Source organism: Pteropus alecto, unplaced genomic scaffold (assembly GCF_000325575.1).
Source record: "Pteropus alecto unplaced genomic scaffold, ASM32557v1 scaffold5, whole genome shotgun sequence".
Taxonomy (NCBI): domain Eukaryota; kingdom Metazoa; phylum Chordata; class Mammalia; order Chiroptera; family Pteropodidae; genus Pteropus; species Pteropus alecto.
This window is the reverse complement of record NW_006441953.1, coordinates 12,691,482-12,713,729: the sequence shown is the minus strand read 5'-3', so window position 1 is coordinate 12,713,729 and position 22,248 is coordinate 12,691,482.

Below are 22,248 nucleotides of genomic sequence, written 5' to 3'. Positions count from 1 at the left end.
TTTTTTTTTTTTTTGCATAAACTCCCCAGTTATGGGGGAAGCAGCATGAGTGATAGTGACATGGGTAAAAATTAGGCTTGTATCCAAATCACTACAGAAATCTAGCTTGGCTAGTTGAGGAAATGTCTTTGAGGTTCAAGTTTCTCATCTGAGAAATGAAGGTCATATTTACCTTGTATTACTTTTAAAAAATATCTTGACATATTTTTTGTAAAGGGTGTAAATGAATTCATCATGTTCATAGCATGAACTCAATAAATATGTTTTATCATTACTATATTTGTGGGGGAAAGTATAGTCCTTGGGCCATACATGATTAAAACTTGCAAAAATTCTGAAAGAGAGTTAACAGAGGACAGGATGTCTGGAACCTCTACTTTAGATCTGATGAGCTGGCTTTATCTTGACAGAGCTACTGGGTACATTGCATTTACCTAAATTATCTGGTCTTATCTGCCAGCTCCACAAGAAATAGGTAACATTCTGGAACATAGAGTTCAAATATGGACAGGGATATTCTTGCAAATAAAGATAAAATTTTAGTATGAGTCAAGGGACTACAGCTAAGGCAGAAAAATAAGCTAAATGATATGGGTCATGTAAGTTTAATTAACTAATTAATTAATTAATTAATTTTTTACTTTTCCTGTTGATATCTGTATATTTTGTGTGAAAATCTGCAGATAGGAATTAGAACATCTTTTTTTCACCTGTTTACAAATGGAATATATAGAAAATCTTGCATTTTAGGGCTGCTATGGGGCTGAATTGTGTGGAAGACCTAATCTCCAATATAATTGTATTTGAGATTAAATCTTTGGGAAATCATTAGCTTTAGATGAGGTCATGAGAGTAGAGCCCTCAATTAGTGCTCTTATAAGAAGAGGAAGACACTAGAACTCTCTGTCTCTGTGTCTCTGTGTCTCTGTCTCTCTGTTTCTCTCTGTCTTTTTCCATCTCTGTCTGTCTCTCCTCCTCCCTCCCTCTCTCTCTGTCATGTGAAGACTCATCTAGAAGGTGGCTATCTACAGCCAGGAAGAGAGCTGTCACTCAGACCCAGATTTGGCACTCTGATCTTGGACTTTCAGCCTCCAGAACTTGGAGAAAATAATTTTCTGTTATTTAAGCTAACCCATCTGTGGTATTTTGTTGTGGTGGCCCAAGCTAGCTAAGAAAGAGCCCTTCCCAAGTACTAGAAATTTAGGAGAAAAAAAATGTAGTCTTCCAACAGCTTTCCAAAGAAACTTCTGAAAAGTCAATTACTTTGAGAAAACAAACTCTAGATGATCCTCAAAACAAGTGTGCAAAAATGGGTTGCTTTCCTTTCATAAACCACTATTTCTCAGTGATGGGGTTCAGAACACACTACCCCCAACATATAACAACTTCGAAAATAGAATATTTTAAGCTGAAGGAATTTGAGAAACGGCAGAAGCAGAAAGATCACTCTTAAGTTTCCTCCCATTTCGATACTTAATGATACTCTTTGTCCTCTCATTTCTACACAACTATCCACCCTTCATCAGACAGCATAAAAATACTCAGGTTAACTTCCTTCTTGTTCTCACTTCCTTAAGAAGCCTCCTGTGTCACATACAACTTATATGAAATAAATTTGTGTGCTTTTCTCCTGTTAATCTGTCTTTATTAATATAATTTTCAACCCAGCCAGGGACCCTAAGATGGTCCAAGAAAACTATTTCCCTCCTATACCAATTACTTAGGAGAAAATGAGTCTCTGAAAAGTAGGTTTTACTCTAAGACAAAGTAGGTCACTTTCATTCTTTTTCTAAATCCAAACATTAGCAATACACTTTCTTGAAATTTTCTATGCTTAAATCTCCTCTTGACTCCAAATCTGTCTTTAAATACATTGGTTAATTCCTCAAACTTTATTTAATTTCTTTTTATTCTTTCAACTTTAAGGTCCCTTGGCTGATTATAATGCAAATGAATTTTGAAAAGGTAAGATGAGTCAATAGTTCATTAATTGTTTAATTAATTAATTAATTACTTCAATAAACTCACTCTCTTCTCTCTCCCAGGCACTCTGCTCTAAAAGTTATAGACACAGATGTGAATAAAGCAGATCCAAAGGCTGGCCTTTTCGGAGTTCATAATGTTTAAGTAGCTATCGATTCAAGAGAAGGTACAGAGAAGACAGACAGTTAATAGACCTATACGAACCAGAAATTGTGAGAAGCAGACATTTAGAAGGTACCGATCACAAAAAGCTGAAGACTAACTCCACGTTGTTGAAAATGTTCGGAGTTGATGCTGCTTGGCGCATGTGTCCTAGTGCTCTCTTGTGACTTCTCATCTTTTATAGGGCTTTGTTTCTCCTCTCTGGAAATTGAGTGATCGGGAACCTCTCATGTCTAAAACTTATAGTATATGTAAGTAGAAGTAAAATAATGGATCTCAGTACAATACCAAAGACTGTATTACAGAGACATACTCTAAAAGAGAGGCACATTTGTGAATGTATTCTCCTATATAATTTGTGTTCCACAATTTTATATCAGAAGGCTACTTTATCTCTAGTGTGAGAGAGGGGGAAATTTTTCTCCTTTCCATCTTAGTTCCTCTGGCTGACTGAAGAATTAAATTGACATGAGACAGATTAACAGGAGAAAATAGCCAAATTTAATTATGCATGTGCATATAAGGGTTTTATAAAAATATGGGACCCATTGGGACTAGAGGCTTATACCCCATCTTGAGCTTAGGAATAAGGTGGGTAGTGGGTTCGTACTTCAAATGTGATTCACACGGGGATGGAAAAGCAGATGTTCGGTAAACAAATGTTAGATCGGCCATCTTTAACAATGGAACACAGAGAGGACTTTGATTAAAAGGCCTTGCTAGGTTCCTTCCTATCACCCCTAGTTCATATTAAACTACATAGTTATCAATCTTTCCTGAGCAGGTCTTCTATCTAAATTCTTTTAGGCAGTCATTGGGAAGGTCAAAGATTTTTCCCGAGTCTTTATTTCTTAAAAATAACCAGTATTCCAAAGAGAATTATTTTGGGATGGCAATTTTGCTCTCCTATACTAGCACTTAATGTCTATTTGAAGATCTGCTCACCAGAGAGAAGGAGGCAGTTAAGGATAGCAGGACCCAATTCACTCATCTTCCACTTGTGTCTATTTATGGAAAAGTATTTTTTAGTTTAGATTTTCAGAGGCTCCTGAAAACCATTTTGGTTGTGCAGGTAAGCATCTTTCAGAAAAACATACCTTCCCCTGAGATGCTTGCAAATATCACATCTGTTGTAGAACACACAGAAGACAGAGCTTTGTGCTCTAATTAGAGAAGAAAATTACTTCAAATGTATCAGTGGATCTCTAAGGGTGACTGATGCAAATGGTTGGAGGAAAATAGCTCTTTCTGATTTGAAATTATGCTTTCTACACAATAGGTATGCCCATAATAGGTAAATCAAATTGTCTTTTCTCCATGACTGTAAATTAAGTGAAAAATGGCAAGACATTGCAATTGTACTTTTCTATAGCAAAAGTATATATGCTAATCTGAATCTCCTGAGTTTGCAAAATTTGGCTGGAAATACTGTTAAAACATACTTTCTCAAGAGAATGTTCTTTGCTTCCAGCCTCCAAAAAAACTGCAAATACAACAGCAACAGCTTTTCATTGCAGTATTTTGGAAAGGTCTCCACCCAGCAGGAAGTAGGATATTTGCAAAGATCTGCAAAACTTTTTTAAAAAAATGAAAAGAAAAGAAAACTGCTGTTTTAAAATGAAGTTCAACAAACTTTGATTTAACTTTCCTGCAAAGGTCGAATCAGGATTAGTTTAAATTTCAGGTCAAGAGGCAGCTTGCTTCCTATTTGATCAGCAGCAATTGAAGCATACCTAATAGAAGCACTATTTTAAACACAAAGGTTAACACTGTTGCCTTTTGACAAAGGTTAAATGCCTATTTACCAAAGTTAATGACTTAATAGCATTTTGAATACCATTCTTTATATAAAGGTTAATCTCATATTTTTGACTTCATGTTTCCTTTCTTAAAAGGAAATACTCATTAGAACCCAAACAATTATCTAATTGTTAATTTGTTTTGATCTTATTTATAGTTCTTCAACCAGAGTATTATCCGTTTTGATTGCAAGAGAATTTTTTTTCAAAGCATTCAAGAAGAAAAATGCTTAAAGAGAGAAATAAGATTAGAGAATTACTGCTTTCAGAGAGTCAAAGAGGAAGGGGATAAAGATTTTAGTAAGTAATCTAGAGAAGAAATATAACCCATAGTGGAAACATATACTTGCCAAGGAAGTACATAAGACCAGGCAACCAATTTCTATTACTCATAAAAACAAATAATTTTGGGGGCCTCAGTAGAAATATCACTATCAGATGATCAGAAAATGTGAGAAAAAAAATATATACTACACAAGAGAGAAGCATATGGTCAATTTGGCATTTACTTCAGATGCCATTTTTAGCTAAAATGATAGCAATAATTTACTGTGTGTAGTGCATTAATTGGGAAAAAAATTTCTGAAGTATATCATCCATCTTTTTTAAAATATCTCTAAATGACTTCACCTCATTCTCTCTTCCGAAATTAAGCTGAGAATCCAGACATTGCAAATTGATGCAGAATTTTGAAGATGTATACATTTGGGGCAAATATCCATATTTGCTATAAATTTTTCGCTCTCCGCTAAAATATCAAATGATACATTTCAAATTCAGTTGCAAGTACTGTTAAGAATGGGAAGACTGTAGCAAGATTTATGTATATTACATGTAATTTATTTCAAGATTATGATATAAATGAGAGATCAAAAGAGGTCAATATCAGGGAAAAAATTCTGAGAACTGCCATTCCTATTAAGGAGAGAGCTCAACTGGACAGAGGTGCCATCTGCATCTGTCAGAAGATGATCAGTGAAGAGTAAAACCCAAATTTTACTTTTGAAGGGAGCATAAATGAGATAATGTAAGTGGGGGCATACAGGGAACAGTGGAGGGCATGCTATACTCATGACTAGTTCACAAAGAATCTTAGAGTAAATCTAGGACTAGTTAGGTTAAAGAAATGCATAAAATCAACTGATGTAATATCACAATAGATCCATGCACCATTCTGTATTTTACCAGTTTTGGTGCTATTCTGAAAAAGTGTTCTGTATTTACTTCTCTATAAATCTCTCATTTATTTTAGCATATCAAGGTTTATTTTCCCCCCTAGTTTCAGTGTTTTTGTTACCAGTGGCGGTGTGAAATCTGGCGTCACCCAGGCAGCTTAGTGGAGGAGGACAAGTGATGTTGTGAATCATTTCATTTCGTTGTGTCCCTTGGTTCTAACCCACTGATGCAGCAAAGAATTACAGGTCTGTGAGGTTTAGAAAAAGTGAGATGTATTGAAAGTACATTTTAGAAGGAGACAGGCCATGCTAAGGAAGACTGCAGCCCTGTGGAATTTGGGAGGTGAAGAGAAAAGACAGTACGCCCCCACAAGATGAGTGGGTTTTCCGCAAGGAGAGCTGCAACAACGCAGAAGTGGGAAGGTCTGTTTCTATTCTGGCCATGATGGGAGATCCTAAATGATCCATATGTGAGGTCACCTTGACTGACTGACTGACTGCTGTAAAACACTTTGCCTACTGTGCATGTGCTTACCCAGAATTCAGTCTGTTAGAATTAGATTCATGAACTTCCAGGCATAAACATAGTATTATAATGAAACTTAAATTGTGGGCAAATTAGGGTAGTACTTTCTGGGCAGGTATCTAAACTGGATTTAGGCCAGCTAAGATTATGGCCCAGCTGCTTTTGTCTTTGGGATGTAGGAGAGATTCTGTAACTACCAACGGGGTGTTCTCTGGGTGGCCTCTATCCTTTGTTCCCCCTATTGCGCATGTCTGATTAGCTACCTAACATTCTGAGAAATGTTATTTTAAGTTATAATTGTATAAATCTGGTGTTTCCTGCCCATTAGGCCTGTATTTTAATAAAAACTTTTGGTGACACAGACTAAAGACAAAACAGAATGTGCAGAAAAGCAAGAGCTTATTGGGAGCCATTGCAACATTAATCTTCTTTTGTGACTGTAAAACATTATAATGCTGTTATGGTAACTTTGCTTTAAGTGAATGCAAATTTACCTTGACAAATTATCTCATAGTGATTCTGAATTGATTGAAGTAATTTCAGTTCAAGTAATCTATCTATCTATCTATCTATCTATCTATCTATCTATCTATCTATCTAAATGTCTTCATTTTAAGGGTATTATTCATACAACATTAAAGGAAAGATGAAGAAATCATTCAGTTTGAATGAGAAAAATGATTTAAAATTAGCTTATTAACCTTGTTAGACTTAGCACAGGTAAGGCAAGGAGTGCATTTATAAAGTCTTTCCATCTCATATTCTAAAGCGGTGCAAGTCAATGAAAATGTACCTGAGAATACCATTGCTATCATACTATCTATCCCCTAGCGCTCCAGCTGAAAGGGTTAGCCTGGCAAGGATAAAAGTTAAATTTTGGAATAAATAGCAACAATTCATAACCATGGCTGTCGGTTAAAGAAAATAGTTTTTTTAATAGCAATGTATCAAGTTGGTCACTGGAAGAATTAGTTACATATTTTTCCAATGAAATGACATGAAAGAATTCCAATGTAAAGTTCAGATTTGGAAATAAGAAAAGTAAATGTTGAACTAACTAGTGATAGTCAAATGACGATTTCTAATATATAGATTTAAATTGTATAGTTTAGGTAAAAATGAATATTTATTATACTTTAATATTAGAGAAGTGTTTTTTAACTTCTCATGGGGTCAAGTTGTATTGCCTGGAATTCTGGTGGCTAAAAAATGAGAGAACAACATCCCATTAAGTAGAGGTCCAGGAAGGTCTAAGAGTTGCCAAGTTTGTCTGGGCATCTCTAATTCCAATAAAACACCTGCTTACAGCTCATCAGTGTCACACTCCACTCTTATCTCCCCTCTTTTGTGACATTCCACATTAGAGCTAATCTTAGCCTTTGTATTCTAACCAATAATAGTTGTTTTACTAGTTGTCTCATTTCTCAATATTTAGTTTTGCACTAGTAAATGAGCAATGATCTTGCAGTCAAGGGCTTTGGTTTTAGTTTCTGGTTCTCCATTTTACAGTCTGTATGAACTCATAAGCTCTATAAATTTGAAAAATAATACATAGTAAATTGTTTTAAGTGTAATAATATTAATGTGATAATTTACTTGAAAGAGCATCAAAAATAAAAGCTGGTACATAGTAGATTCTCAAGATACCAGTTAATTCTAAATACAAAATCTTTTTGGAGTCACTATATGCATTTGATAGAGTATTTCTAAGGTAGGATAATGATATCTTAATAATATTTTTCAATGGCCAAAATTTCAAGAAAGTGCCTGGACAGTGGAGAAAATATTAAGGGGCAAACAATTGTTGCTCTCAAGTCACATCAAGAAATAGCTCTCTTATGTGCATCTACTGATACACTTAGCAGTTTATAAACTAATATTTTAAAATTATTTTAAAGCAATAGATGTAAGTTAACAAATCAATTATCAGGAATGTTTACGTAAGACACTGTCGAACATTCATATTATATAGTACTATAATTATTTTTTAAAGTAAAACATTTAAAAAAATATTTTAGCTTTTTATGTATCAAGTAATATTTTGGATCTTATTATTTAAAATGCATTAAGCAAACATAAGTATTACTTGAAAGGAAAATCAAAAATGGAAACTGAATCATAAAAGTCATCTGAAAATGTAGGAAAGCTTCCACTCACACAATAAATACTCGTGGAGCTCATAATTTCTGATATCAACAGAGAAATATATTTTCGAACAACTGTGATAAATTCATATGGCATTTATCCCAGAAATAATGTTTAGTTTCTACTTAGTGATAGTATTTGGGTAAAAAATAATGATTTTATCTGAATTATTTGAAAGCAAATTGCATCTATGTAATAATGATTTATAGAAGATACAGCTTTCATTCCAGCAAATGCAAGGTCTCAACTGGATCAGTTTTTGGTACCACATAAAATTCCCTCATTCATTATCATTTATTATCCAAAATTGTTGAGAATTATTTGGACTAAAGCTATAAAAGTCATTGACATTCAGTTGAAGAAACAAAGTCATTCATGGAGTAATCATGAAATTTGTAGTTCACAAACCAAAATAAACTTCTCATTTTCTTACTAATTATTTTATGTTGACATAGGAAATGCTCCCTGAGTAGGTGACATTTACATTAAGACCTGAAAGATGATAATGAGATAGAAGATCAAGTATGCATTAGAAGTAGAATGGGAGTTGTTTGCAGAATAAAAATGATGCCATTGGAAATGAGATAAGAATGAGGAGGCAGGGCCTTCAAAAATTGGCCAACAAATTAATCACATAGATGAAGATGAGGATTTTAAATTTTATTCCAAATCCAATGGGAATCTAATTTTCTCATAGCAGTGAAAGAGTTACAAGCAAATAGAGGCTAACAGAGAACATCCAGATCTAAAAATTTTCAGTTTCTTGTCACTGTAAAGCAAGACAATAAAGGACATGCATAATAGAGTAGTGGTTACTAGAGGGTAGTAGGGAGAGGGGAGGGAGGTGGTAGGTGGGGTAAAAGGGATCAAATATGTGGGGACAGAAAGAAATTTAACTATGAGAGGTGAACACACAATGTAAATATATATAGGCCTTACTGTTAAAATGTATAGCTGAAACTTACTGGATTTTGTTAACCAATGTTACCATTAAATAAATAGCATACTAGAATTAAAATATATATATATTATCTAGATTAAATTAATTAGAATAAAACTTGAACAGCAATAACTATAAAGCTTTAGTGTAGAAAGAGATCACTTTTAGATGCAAATATTAATAGTATAGAAATGGAAGAAATCATAAACTATAATGTAATTCAATTCTTTCATCTATAAATGACGAAACTGAGGCACAAAGGAGTTACATGTATTTTTTTTGTATTTTTTATTTCAGATGAGAACTTTACCTAAACTAACTTATGTAATTTTATAATGTATATCAGAATTTAATTTAGAGGAGTTTAAAGGCAATTTTTAAAGCTCAGAGTTATAGAGAAGAGATTTTTATGATAAAGAATAGATATGTCTTTCATCTGAGTTTACACCAGAGTACAATTTAACTTTTTCCTGCTCATGTCCCATTGATTATTATGATTCAGTGATATTTGTAACAGTTATTCCGTTAAGCCCTATGAAAGAAAGAAGATGTAGTCTCTTTAAAGGAATCAGTTATGAACTGAGGTATTAATGTGGGGAGATTTGGGAGGTATATAGTTTTAATGGTTGTCAATATATATCTGAATTTTGAGGGAAAAATATATCGACACAAAAGAATAATTAGAGACAAGACATAAAAGGTAATTAGGAATGTAAAAAGCAGAATAATAGAGTCTGAAAAATCAAAGCATGCAACATTTTCTGGATAGGAATCATTAAGGAATGGTCTCTGGCACTTTCAAATGAAAACTCAGAAATTATGTTAGCACTGTAACTGTTGGGGCTGATTAGAGTTCGGTGTCGTCCCATGGCTGGGAGTGATGGGGGGACGGTAAAGAGAGATATAATGAAGGTGCAGAAGTGTAGTTAGCATTTTTCCTTGGTTCTTCCTCATTGATGTAGTGAAGAATCACAGGTCAGTGATATTTAGAAAATATTTATTAAAAGTATATTTTAGAAAGACAAAGAATGCCCCAAGGAGGCACATGATTTCAATGATGAGAACAGCAACAGAGTGCTGTAATAACAACAAGAGAGCAAAAAGGGCCACAAAAGCCACAAAAGGGAAAAAAAGGCAAAAAGGACCCAGAAGTGGGAATATCTGTATTGTATTTGGTCTGTAATGGGTGGTTCCAAAGACATTCCTAGGCGATTGCCAAGTGAGGTCATTTTGATTGACACCTGGCTTCTATATAACTATTTGCCTAGTGCGCATGTGCTTACCTAGAATATTGTCTGTTATAAATAGATTCATATAATATCAGGCATAAACCTGGTATTATACCAAAGCTTAAATTGTGGACAATTTAGGATAGTACCTTCTGCTCAGGCGTCTGTAGCAGATTAGGCCAGCTAAGACTATGGCCCTCCTGTCCTTTGTCTCTGGGGATGCAGGAGGGATTCTCTAACTCCCAATAGAGTATTCTCTGGGTAGTCTCTACTAGACTAGGCCCCTATCCTTTGTTCCCCCTGTTGTTCATGTCTGACTAGCTACCTAACAGTACTAAAAATCTCTGTCCTATAAAAATCTCTGTAGCGAAAAACCGAAACTAAAACAAAACCCTAAGTAAAACTATTTGTGACTGTTTTTGTGGAAAAAGTCTTACTTTTTTTCAAGACAGATTATATATGTAATGACAGTCTTTATCTGAACTTGTATGCCAATGCTTTCTAACACTTATTTTTATCAATGGAAATAAATGGACTGATAACTTCATTCTTCTAAGTATATTTTCTGGCAACTCAATGCTTAGTTTATTTTCACTTATAAACGGATCAGATTATTTACTCATTTATTCTACACTATCGTAGGTCTTTTGAATTCAGATACTCTGAGTTCAGTACAGACTTGAATTCAGTCCTTATAGAGCTTACATGCTAGTGAAAGAAAAAATACATAAAAAAAAATTACAAAATTAAATAGAGTTAAATTGTGATGATGGCTATAAAGCTAGAGTATGGACAGTTACAGAAAGTTTAGCAGGATACATCGAGTCTGTATGGGGAAGGAGGGTGTATGTGGTGAGAGGCTTCGAGGTTTAATGTCTCCAGCCAGATTTCATTAAACAGTCTGGCCAGCCAGGACACAACTTATTTATAGCAGATAAAATGTTTAAATTTATATATTGAATCTGTAGTGCTGTGGAAAATTTTGTAAAGTCAATTATAAAAGCAGGTATAGATACACATCATATAACCTGAAGGATACGAAAAAGATACTTAGTTTCCAACTCTCCACATCAGTTGTTTACTTCATTCATTATAATAGGATGTGCTATGCAATACATATTTTATTATTTATTATATAATAAGACACACAAAATGTAACAAAATGAAATGTTACTTAACACATGTATTTGCATGATTCATGTTTTCTTTAAATTGCAGATTGCAAATTTACATTTGATTTAATAATTATGGGATGTATTTGCATATTTTCCTCCGAGCTAATTCTGCTGTCTGAAGCAAGCTCCTGCATGGTAGAATCAATGTCTTGCCACATTCATAACAGAAAATATGAAGAGATATATATAGATATATAGATATAGTCATGTCATAGTCATGAAATAGATATGCGTTATGTATATATGTACGTATGTATCTATATATGTAGTTATATATGCACACACATATTTCTAATGCTTGATTTATTAGGCATCAAGAGATCAAGATATTTAGCAGCTGTTGACATGACAGTAAAATTATCTATTGTTGTCAGACACATAATATATCTATATATGTAGTTATATATGCACACATATATATTTCTAATGCTTGATTTATTAGGCATTAGAAATATATATGTGTGTATATATAACTACATATATAGATATATTATGTGTCAGACAACAATAGATAATTTTACTGTCATGTCAACAGCTGCTAAATATCTTGATCTCTTAAGATTGCTCAAATTGATCTGGGAATTTATTTCCAATTATTTGCCTAAGCATGTAAACATTGAAATTAAAACTATATTACAGTAAATTTTATTTCAAGCTCCCTTTTGGGTCAGTTGGAATAAATTCCAACTTTAAATTAATTAGCTGTGTGGGTCATTGCTTTTGCCTCTTCATCTCTCTGAGCCTCGCGTTAAAATTTGAAAAGTATGATGGAATTGTATAAAACCATTCAGACTTCTTCTAGTAGTAAAATTTTACAATCCTCTTCCTCAATTTAAGTGTTCTCCATTGTCCACAAATGTTTCAAAACTGGTTAGAGGGAGGTCTTGCTCTGACTAAATCCGAACTTTTTATAGAGTGAGGCGATCTTTTGACACAGGATGTATCAGATATACATTCAGTTAACTTGATCCCTGAGTTCAGTTAAAATACATTAAATATGTATTCAGTGTTCTTACTCTTCCTTAAAAGTAAGCTAGCAAGCAAAAAAATTATTTATTTCTTATCAGCTTAGCCCAAAAGGTAGGAAGCAAAATCCTCTATCCTAAATATGCATTTGGTGTACAAATGAATGTGACAGGCTTACAAAAGGGAGGCGGGGGAGGGGATGCGCCTCTGAGAAACTAGAACTCATTTATTGCTGAAATGTAGGTTGCAGTCTCCTGCAGTAGAATGAAATTAAATAAAATTTAAGCAAACAAAATTATAAATTCCACAGATAACAGAGTGTTGTGTAATTAAACTTCTAATTTTATTGACACTTTTTTGGAAAAAAATGGAAAATAAAATATGTCTATTTTATGGGATGTATTGACTCTAAGGAAGGCTGGTAAATTCCATACATCTTTTTTAATTGAAGAAAAACTGGGTAATAGAAGCAAAATATACTGTTCCATAACTCAAAGGTTATTTCAAGTGGGATGAGTATGTCTATGTACATCTGAATTAGAAATTAATTAATCATAAACACTGGAAGTTCAGTAAAATGCTTTAATGGTAATATTTCCAGTTTACATGACTGTAAAATATATATTTATGAGCAAGCACTTATTTTAGTTCTCCTGAAATATACCTTCGACCAGATTTACTGTGTTTGCCCTCTATTTAGATCAGTCATTCACAATTGGGAGTGGTTGCCCCCAGGGGACATTTGGTACTGTCTGGATATATTGTCACAACTGTGCATGGGGCAGGGAGGGGTGCTGCTTTTGGTATCTATTGGGTAGAAGCTCAGAATGCTGAGAAACAATGTATAGGACAACTTTCCCCACAATAAAGAATTATCCAGCCCAAAATAGCAGTAGCGCTGAGGCTGAGAAACCTTGACTTAGATTAATGAAATATTACTCCACCATCCATTTCACTTAAAATATGGATTTTGTAAGCTAAATTTATTAAATTTCATAATGTAATAGAAGAAAAGGAAACAAGAAAAGAGAGGCAATTGTTTTTGAATTAGGATAGAAACTTACATAAATTTAAAGAAGACCACATCAAAGTCAGGGCTCCGGTTTTATTCCAATAGGGAGAAATATTTATTCAAAGATCTAACATCAAAAAGGAATACTGAGCATTCGAGGAACTAAAGGAATTCAATTATTTAAAAAGTAAAGTAGAATTTAAAATTATTTTTTTAAATAGTGAATATATTTTTTAGAACTAATACCTAAATCATCTTTCCCCTCCCCACCTTAATTATATGCAATTATTTTATATTTAGTTATGGGTCTCAGAATATTTATATCTTACGAAACTGAGCTTTTAGGCTGTCCTTTCATGAATATCAGATACCCTCTATTGCTTGGCTCTTACTATATTACTAAGACGTATTTTAAATTAAATGTTATTTTTGAATTATGCAAATGAGAGAACAATTTCTAATCACTTAAAGTTTGTTTCCAGTGTCAACAATTGTTTATTCCTTGGTTCCAGATGACTGAATCATTTAGCCACTTCATGTTTGATAATGTGTCCTACACTGTAATGAAACCATGGAACCTGTGAAGTCAAAGAAATACATCCTGTTTTTTGAACAGCTATCCCAAATGAAGCTTTGTTTTTATATATGCTTAAATCATATTTATAATGAAAGTGAAAATACTTATTACATATTGAATACTTGCTTCATATGACCTCCCATATTAAAAGCATTTAACCTTTACAGATCCAACAGGACATAGACATAATTTATTTTATTAATAAGAAAATTAAGTCTCAGTGACAGTCACACACAACTAATAAAGATTATATTAAGGATTCTAGTCTAGGACTACTTTTATTTCAAAAGTTACATGTTTAACCCTAATGCTAGCCAGTACTCATTGTTTCCTATGACTGTAGTACAGTTGGGGATTCAGTTAGGTTTGGAAAGTTAAGTTAAATCTCTAAATTTCTCAGATTTCCTAGTGTACTGATACAGGTATGCCTCAAACATACTGCAAGTTCATTTCCAGACCACCACAGTAAAGTGAATATTTCAATAAAGCAAGTCATACAAATTTTTTGGTTTTCCAATACATATAAATGTTATATTTATACTATATTATAGCCTATTAAATATACAGTAGCATTGTCTAAAAAAATAATGTAAATTCCTTAATTTAAAAATGTTATTGATAAAACATGCTAACTATCACCTAAACGAAGATCACTGATCACAGACCATCATAACAAATATAATATTAATGAAAAAGTTTGAAATATTGCAAGAATTAGCAAAAGTGATGCTGATACAAAAAGTGAGCAAATGCTACTAGAAATTAATACCAATGGACTTGCTTGATGCAGGGTTGCCACAAACCTTCAATTTGTAGGAAACACAATATCTGTGAAACACAATAAAATGAGGTATGCCTATTCATTTTAGGCCTCTAAACCATATCATTTATGTCAGAAATAAAATCTGTGTTGGCATAAATATTAGTAGCACCCCTCCCCCCCCACACACACACACATTTTAATGTACTGGATAAAGACAGCTCTGACTCACTGATTAACTTGGTCTGGAATAAAGAAACATTTCATGTCCAGAATTATATCTGAGCAAGATGATTATTTATCTCAGGTACTTGAGTTGTATTTGTGTAGTGAACATGCTTCATTCCTTTAGTCATAGATTTTTATTCTTGAGCTCCAACTAAAAAATATAAGAATTTAAGATGATACTTCTCAAGAAGAATCATGCATATATACCTGTCTATATTGTCTCCCTTTGAAGCTTAGAGAAATTTTAGACTAAATTATACTTTTTAAACTTCAGAAGTTGTGTATAGTAATAAACATTTCTGCAAGTGGATACTACTTGAGTAATAAATACATATGTGAAATCACTGGATTTTCATACCTCACATGAAAACAGTTGTGTAGAGGATGCTGTGTAGTTTAAGATCCCTCAGGAGTGAATAATTTTAAATCAATGACTTCAGATATTATGCTTCTGAAATATAGCCTCTCCCAGGAGTTTCCCTGCAACACTGGTAAACATTATGCCATCTGTGTAATTGCTCTATGTAGTTCTGATTTCTTTAACTGAAAAGGCAGTCGGGGGAGGATAATATTAGAAACAGATTACTCCAAAGAAAATTGACAAAATGTATTGGTAACATACAGCTGCTAAAACACATTGGACTTTATTTTATGAGCATCATTGAATGTTCCTAGGCAGCTTCCCTTTACCAAGTAATTCGGGTACTCGAGAGGATGCAAGGCAACTGAGAAATACACTGCTTCACTGGAGGACCTCTGTGAAAGAGAAAGGGATCAGAAATCACTGCCACAGTGGATATGTGAATAGCAATTTTTAGAAGCTAGGAGATGTAGACTAAAACTGAATTTGAATTGTTAAGAAGCTTCATGTGCAAAAACAAGGTTTTCTTTTTTACTTATGCTTACATTCAACCCAAGTATGAACAGGCTTATCTTTCATTTCTACAGATTTTTTTTTTCAAATAAATCCAAAATAAATATATTTTCTTGTCAAAGATAATTCGGTCATATACATCTTTCATTCATTTCACAAATATTTTTAAACTATACACTGTACAGTTGCTAGACAATGGGAATCAGATATGAAAGGCCAAATTCACACTTATATAATATTCATATTATGTTGGTGAAAAAATATAAATATTTCTGTACCATGGAGGTCAATTTTATGATGCAGTCTACATTAAAAGCCATGGGATTACAGAGACGTGGTTGGAGAAATAGTGGAAGGTTTGGCAGCATAGTCGCCACATTTGGTTGTACACATTGTAAGTAAATGAAAATGCCCCTTCAGTTATGCAGAGCACAACCAAGAAAGTTACACTAAGGGCCTCTATTTAGAAGATGATACAACATGAACTGTACTCACTAGCCCAGCAAAGTAAGAGAAAAAAGGAATTCGAGAATTAACATTTACAAGTGTATAAATACTGTCATGTGGTATGCATTTCATATGTAGTTGAGGAATGCATGTATGTATGAATTCATTAAAGTATAAACATATACATTTATTCAAGGTTGAGCAGGCACATTCATGGACTGCAATAATTTGATCGTGTGGCTAGAGCAATAATTTAGATTATTCAGTGGAAAATATTACACCAAAGGGGAAACTTAGACAGACAGTGGCAGCAAATTTAGCCAGAAGAAAATTTTGGAAAAGCCAATTAGTTATGCATCAGAAACTATAGAGATTTACTAAAACTTGTGGGGAAAAAAAAGAAGATAAAACAGAACTTGGAAATAATTTGTATTCTTGCAAATAGAAAGTCATAGTACTAACAGACCAATTTATGTATCAAAAGCCTGTCAGACACTCTTTTTATGTGCTAGAGTGAATCAAGTAGACAGAGGCTCTAACTTCAAGGAGCTTATATTTTACTGGAGAAAAGTATGATTCAGAAATATATTTCAGATACAACTATGAAATAAGGCAAGTAGAGAAATAGAGATGGATAGTTTATTTATGTTTTCAGTAAGGTAATCAGTGAGGGCACCTATGAACATGTGGCATTTGACCAGAAAACTGACAGAAGCAAGGGAGGGAGTGATTTGGATATCTGGGGAGTGGAAATAAAGGAATGGAAAGGAGAGAGACAGTGTGGATAGAGTCCTGTAATAACTGGGTTTGCTATTTCTCTTGTCAAAATGTCTGGGCTCTCATAAAATAGTAAATAGCAAAGGTAAATACAAATGCATGATCTTAACTTGTGCTGTTAAACAGTGCCCTAGTGTAATATCGAAAGGGCCTTATGTCCAAGTTTCAGATACTTTTTATTAATAATTATATATCACATGTAGCCACACTATATAAAACATGACATGTTTTTTGAAATACCATAAACTAATTTAAAGTGTCTACTTTTATGTATTTGGCAAAAATTATTTTAACCTCAAACTTGGTTTTTGCTACTGTCAATAATAAGTTAAAATTATTTTGATTTTTTTTAAATTTTGAAAAGTTTGAAAATATGTGTACGTACAAAAACCTGTTAAAAGTATTGACAAAAATGAAATAGATTCAGATTTCAAATAGAGATATGGATTTTGAAGACAGTAAATTGCAGATGTCTTAAGAAGATAGAAGAAACTTAATATGAAATATTTAAACACTGAACCATGGCAGTAAATTTAGCTCAATAGGAATCTAATGCAGATTCAAGCAGTAGATCAACAATTGATATGTGGCTTGAATCTGCATTAGATTCCTATTGAGCTAAATCTATGCCAAGAAAAGAAAAATCAAAGAAAAATATGAAAAATTTTTTCTATGAAAAATAAGAAATGTCGTGAACATAATGACAGAGACCAAGACATCATTCTATTCCTAGTTAATATTTAATGGAAGATAACCAAACAGCATTTCATAGTCTCTAGAAGGAGCCACCAAACATGCAAAAAATTTTAACAGCAATCACCCCAAACTTATGTAAAGGTCTGCTTCATTGGCCATTTTTTTTTGTCCTCAAAAATGTCCATTTTTATTTTACCTAATCATCTACATGAAAACCTCAGAAAAAACACCATAAATAAATAAAATCTATGTCATTAAATTCATGGAAACAAATAAAATTATTGATAAATTAACAATATGAAACAAAAATAGGTATTTAAAAATCTTCTTGTATTATATATATGTACTCCTGATTTGCAGCAGATCATATAGAAGATTATCATTTGAATTATAAATCTCATGTAAAAATCTTTAACTTTATTAAAAAATTTTTCACTTAATAGTAAGACAAAAGCTCCCTAAGGCATACATTCTAGTATATAGAAAGAAAACATGTTCTCATTGACATATTAAGAATTTCTGTATGTGAATTTCTATGTGTGAAGAGTTGAGAAGCCAACACTTAGATGTAAGAGGGAAGCTAGAGGGATTTTCTTGAAACTGCATTTGGATATCATGCACAAACATTTTTATTTAGATTAATTTTGCAAGTGGATGCATGATTCAGATTTGAGAGGACTCAATCTTCCACCCCAGAGCCATTGGCAGTGCCATGTTGCTAGACCCATAAACCAAATGGCATTATGTGTCCATATATACACAATGAGAGGAAGAAGAAGCAACTTCTGTTTTTTAGAAGCTTATAACTTTGAGTGAAATCAAGAATTTTAAAATAACTTGAAAATTAATTGTAAAAATGCACAAAGTGCAACAGCTTCAAATGAATGGTCCCGAGAAATTAGGAAAGCCTTTATTTTTAATATTTCTTTTCTGATTTTTCACTGTTGCTCATTCCTCTGTTCTCTTTGCTTAATTTTCTACAAATATTTGAACCTTTTTTTAAGGATTCCATGCTAATTTGTTTATAGTGGGTTTTTTTGTATATTGCTTTGTATAATTTTCTTACTAGTTGCTCTAACTGTTAAAACATACATATGTAATTTATCACAGTTAGCTGATATTGAAGTTTTGCAACTTCAAGTGAAATGTATAAACCTTATTTCCATTAGTTCCCTATATACTCCTCCCTTTTAAAATTTAATTTTCTTACATATTTTTAATATACACTGAATACCACATTAGATGATGTTGCTTCTACGTTCAAATATGGCTTACAAAACTCAAGATAATTAGAACTATTATATGTATCTCTATTTTTACTCATTCTGAGATAGTGGGTTTTTTTGAAATTTTAAACATTCTTTGTTATCATTTATTTTAAGATAACTTTTTTAAAGCCATTCTTCAGGTTAGTTTTGCTAACATCTTTTTTAGTTTACTTCATGTGACAATGGCTCTATTTTCCCTTTATTCCTAAAGAATATTTTTACTGGATATAGAATTTGTGGTTGAGAATTCTTTTCTTCTACTACTGGAAATATAACAGCTATTTCCTTCTAGCTTCCATGGTTTCAGATGAGAAATCTGCTGTCATTTAAATTGGTGTTCCCCTATAAGTAATGCATTGTTTCTGGATGAGTTCAGATTTTTTTTTTTTTATCTTTAGATTTCAGAAGTTTACTTATGAGGTGTCTTGGTGTGCATTTCTTTTGTAGGTTTATGGCTTTTTATCAGTTTAGGAAGTTTTCAGCAATTCATTATTTGAATACCTTTTCTATCTCATTCTCATTTTTTCTTCCTGTAACTCTGATGATACGAATGTGAGCTTTTTTGTTGCCGTCACACAAACCCCTGAAACTCTATTGTTTTTCAGTTCTATAATTTCTACTTTGTTCTTTTTTATAAATTCTACTTCTTTACTGAGGTTTTCCATTTTCTTATTCATTTTAAAAGAATCCCTAATTGATTACTAAAGCATTTTCATGAGGCTGCTTTAACTAACATACTTGTCAGTTGTTTCCGGCATCTGATCCATCTCAGCGTCGGCAACTGTTGACTGTCCTTTCCCATTTGTGTTGTGTTTTTCCTGGTTCTTGGAATGACAGATGATGTACAGAACATTTTGGATTTTGTATTATGAGTGTCTGGATCATATTTAATCTTTCCTAGCGGGTTGTCTTCCTGTTGAGGTACTACCTGAGCTGGCTGTGTTTGCATGTTCAGCTTTCCACTGGGCCCACCAATGTCACCGTGGCAAACGTGGAGGACTCTTTTCAGATGGGTAGGGTAGAAATGCCGCTCCCCCCAGGCCTTGCTGGCACTTTCTCAGTGAAAGCAACTCACTGACAATCACTGTCTTATTGCCTCTGATTGGGAGTATAAGCTCAGCTCCCTACTAGGCCCCCCTAACCCTAGGGGAGGAGAAAACTGGAATATCAACTACCCTACCTTCCACCACCATGTTCTCCCTCATTGATACCTACTGGGAGTCAAGATTCTCTTCCCTGTTGGGACTTACTGACACCAGGGGATAGGGAGAATTGGAGTGCTGACTAGCTCCAATTTACCCTGCATCATTCAGTCCTGTTGCTGTTAGATGTATACAGGCTCAGCTCACCACCAGGCCTCACTGATACCAAGGGTAGTGGGAGAAGCAGAGTGCTTATTAGCCCCAGTTCCACTCTCTTGCTCGGTCTCATTGATGCTGTGTAAGCTACATGCTCCGCCTATCACTAGACCTTCTAAAACTATAGTTAAGAGACTCAAAGCATCACCTGCTTCTGCCAAATGAGGAAGAAGAATGGGTCAGTTTTTGGCCGACCAGCACTATCATGTAAGGGAAATTGCATCACTACCACAGGGCAGAGGTGGAAAGGTTGCTCTCTGCTCAGCTCAACTGACACTGCTTGATGGGCGAAGTAGATCACTAGTGCCTACTTACACATGGCTTGGAAGGTAGAGTGGGAGATAACTCTTTACTCTGTCCCACAGAAACTGTGCAAGTATATATGGAGGGTTTCTGTTTGTATTTGCCTGGATAAAGATTGTATTATGGACTAAATTGTGTCCCCATTCCTCATTCATATGTTGAAGTCCTAATGTACAATGTGATGTTAGTTAGAAGCAGGGTCATTAGGAAGTAATTAGGCCATGAGGGTGGAGTGCTCATTATGGGATTCTTGCCCTTATAAGAAGAGACACCACAGAGCTTCTTCCTTCTCTGCTCTGTGTCATGTGAGGACACAACAAGAAGATGGCCATCTGAAAACCAGAAAGAAGGCCCTCATCAGAACTCAACCATGCTGGCACTCTGGTGTTGGGCATCTCTGCTTCCAGAACTGTGATAAATTTGTATTGCTTAAGTCACCCAGTTTTTGATAATATGTGTTAACAGCCTGAAATGACTGAGACAGGTGAGTATCACCAAAAGGTTTTATGTTAGTAGGCCACATCTTTCCCTCCTGTCTTTTGGCTGAAGAAATAAGCTTTGTTTGTTTGTTTGTTTTGTTTTGTTTCTAGTTTTACCTCTGCCTTTGGTGTTTCGGTGTTGGATGTTTCTGCAATATTGTGTTCAGAACATATGAGATAAAATAAAGCTCAGAGATCTTCCCCCACTGTCTAGTTCCTCAAATTCCATACGCGATCTGACTTCTTTCCACTTTTGAATTTTTTCTATGCTCGTTTGCTATGTTATGTCCAGGAATTTTTGGTTATGAAATGGAGAACCTGAGAGATATGAGATCACTCTATCTTGGCAGGACTTTACTTTTTTAAAACTATTATTTATTAAACAGTGTTATCAAAGGAAGAGTCAGAGTTTTCAAAATCGATATCATGGACAACATCTAAACAGTACATAGTATCTGTAAAGAATAGAGGAAGTAAATACTATTTTGTGCCAGGAGATTGGTTAGACTGTCATGGCAGCAGGATAGGGCAGGTACTCAGGAGACTGTGGAAATAAGCAGTGAATTAATACACTTCTTTGTTAATGAAGTTAAAGAAACTTTTAAAACCTATTGACTATTCTATCACTTATCTATTGCCACAAAAATTCTCTATACAATCACCAAACCTCAGTAAACTATAAGGGAAAGCTTTATTGACCTCATGAGTCTACAGTCCAGAAAATGAACTGGTCCAGGCAGTTCTTGGCATGGCTGAGCTCACACACACCTTTGGCGACTTGTTTAGGATGGTCTTTACTGGGATGGCAGAAAGCACTCACCTCTGCTGCACACCGTGTATATCCTATCAGGTTAGAACGAGTAAGGCTGTTTGCATAATAAAGTATGAGGGTAACAGTACGAGCAGAAATAGGAAAGTACTTTCTTTTCGCCTCTACTTGTTCACATTTGCTAATGTCTTATTGGTCAGTAAAGTCATCAGGCTGAGCCTAGAGTCAAGGGATGAGTCAGAACATCCCACAGAGTTGCAGTTACAAGGCAAAGGGAGTGGATACAGAAGGAAATTGAAGAATTGAAGGCAAGAATGTAACTAACTTAGAAGAACCATTTAACTGGACTGTACATTCCCACCTCTCTATTTTATTTATTCACCTGACCAATATGTATTCAACTTTAGTTCTAGTTGTTGTGAGTTCAGCAGTGATTAAGTGACAATTCCAGTCCTTACTACCTAGTGAAGGAGAGAGTCAGTAAATAAGTAAAATACATATAAATTAAAATTTTAAGAAGTGGTATGAACAATAAACCTGGATACAGAAGGGTGGATTGAGTAGGTGTTCATGACAAGATTTCTGAGGAGTGAAATATGA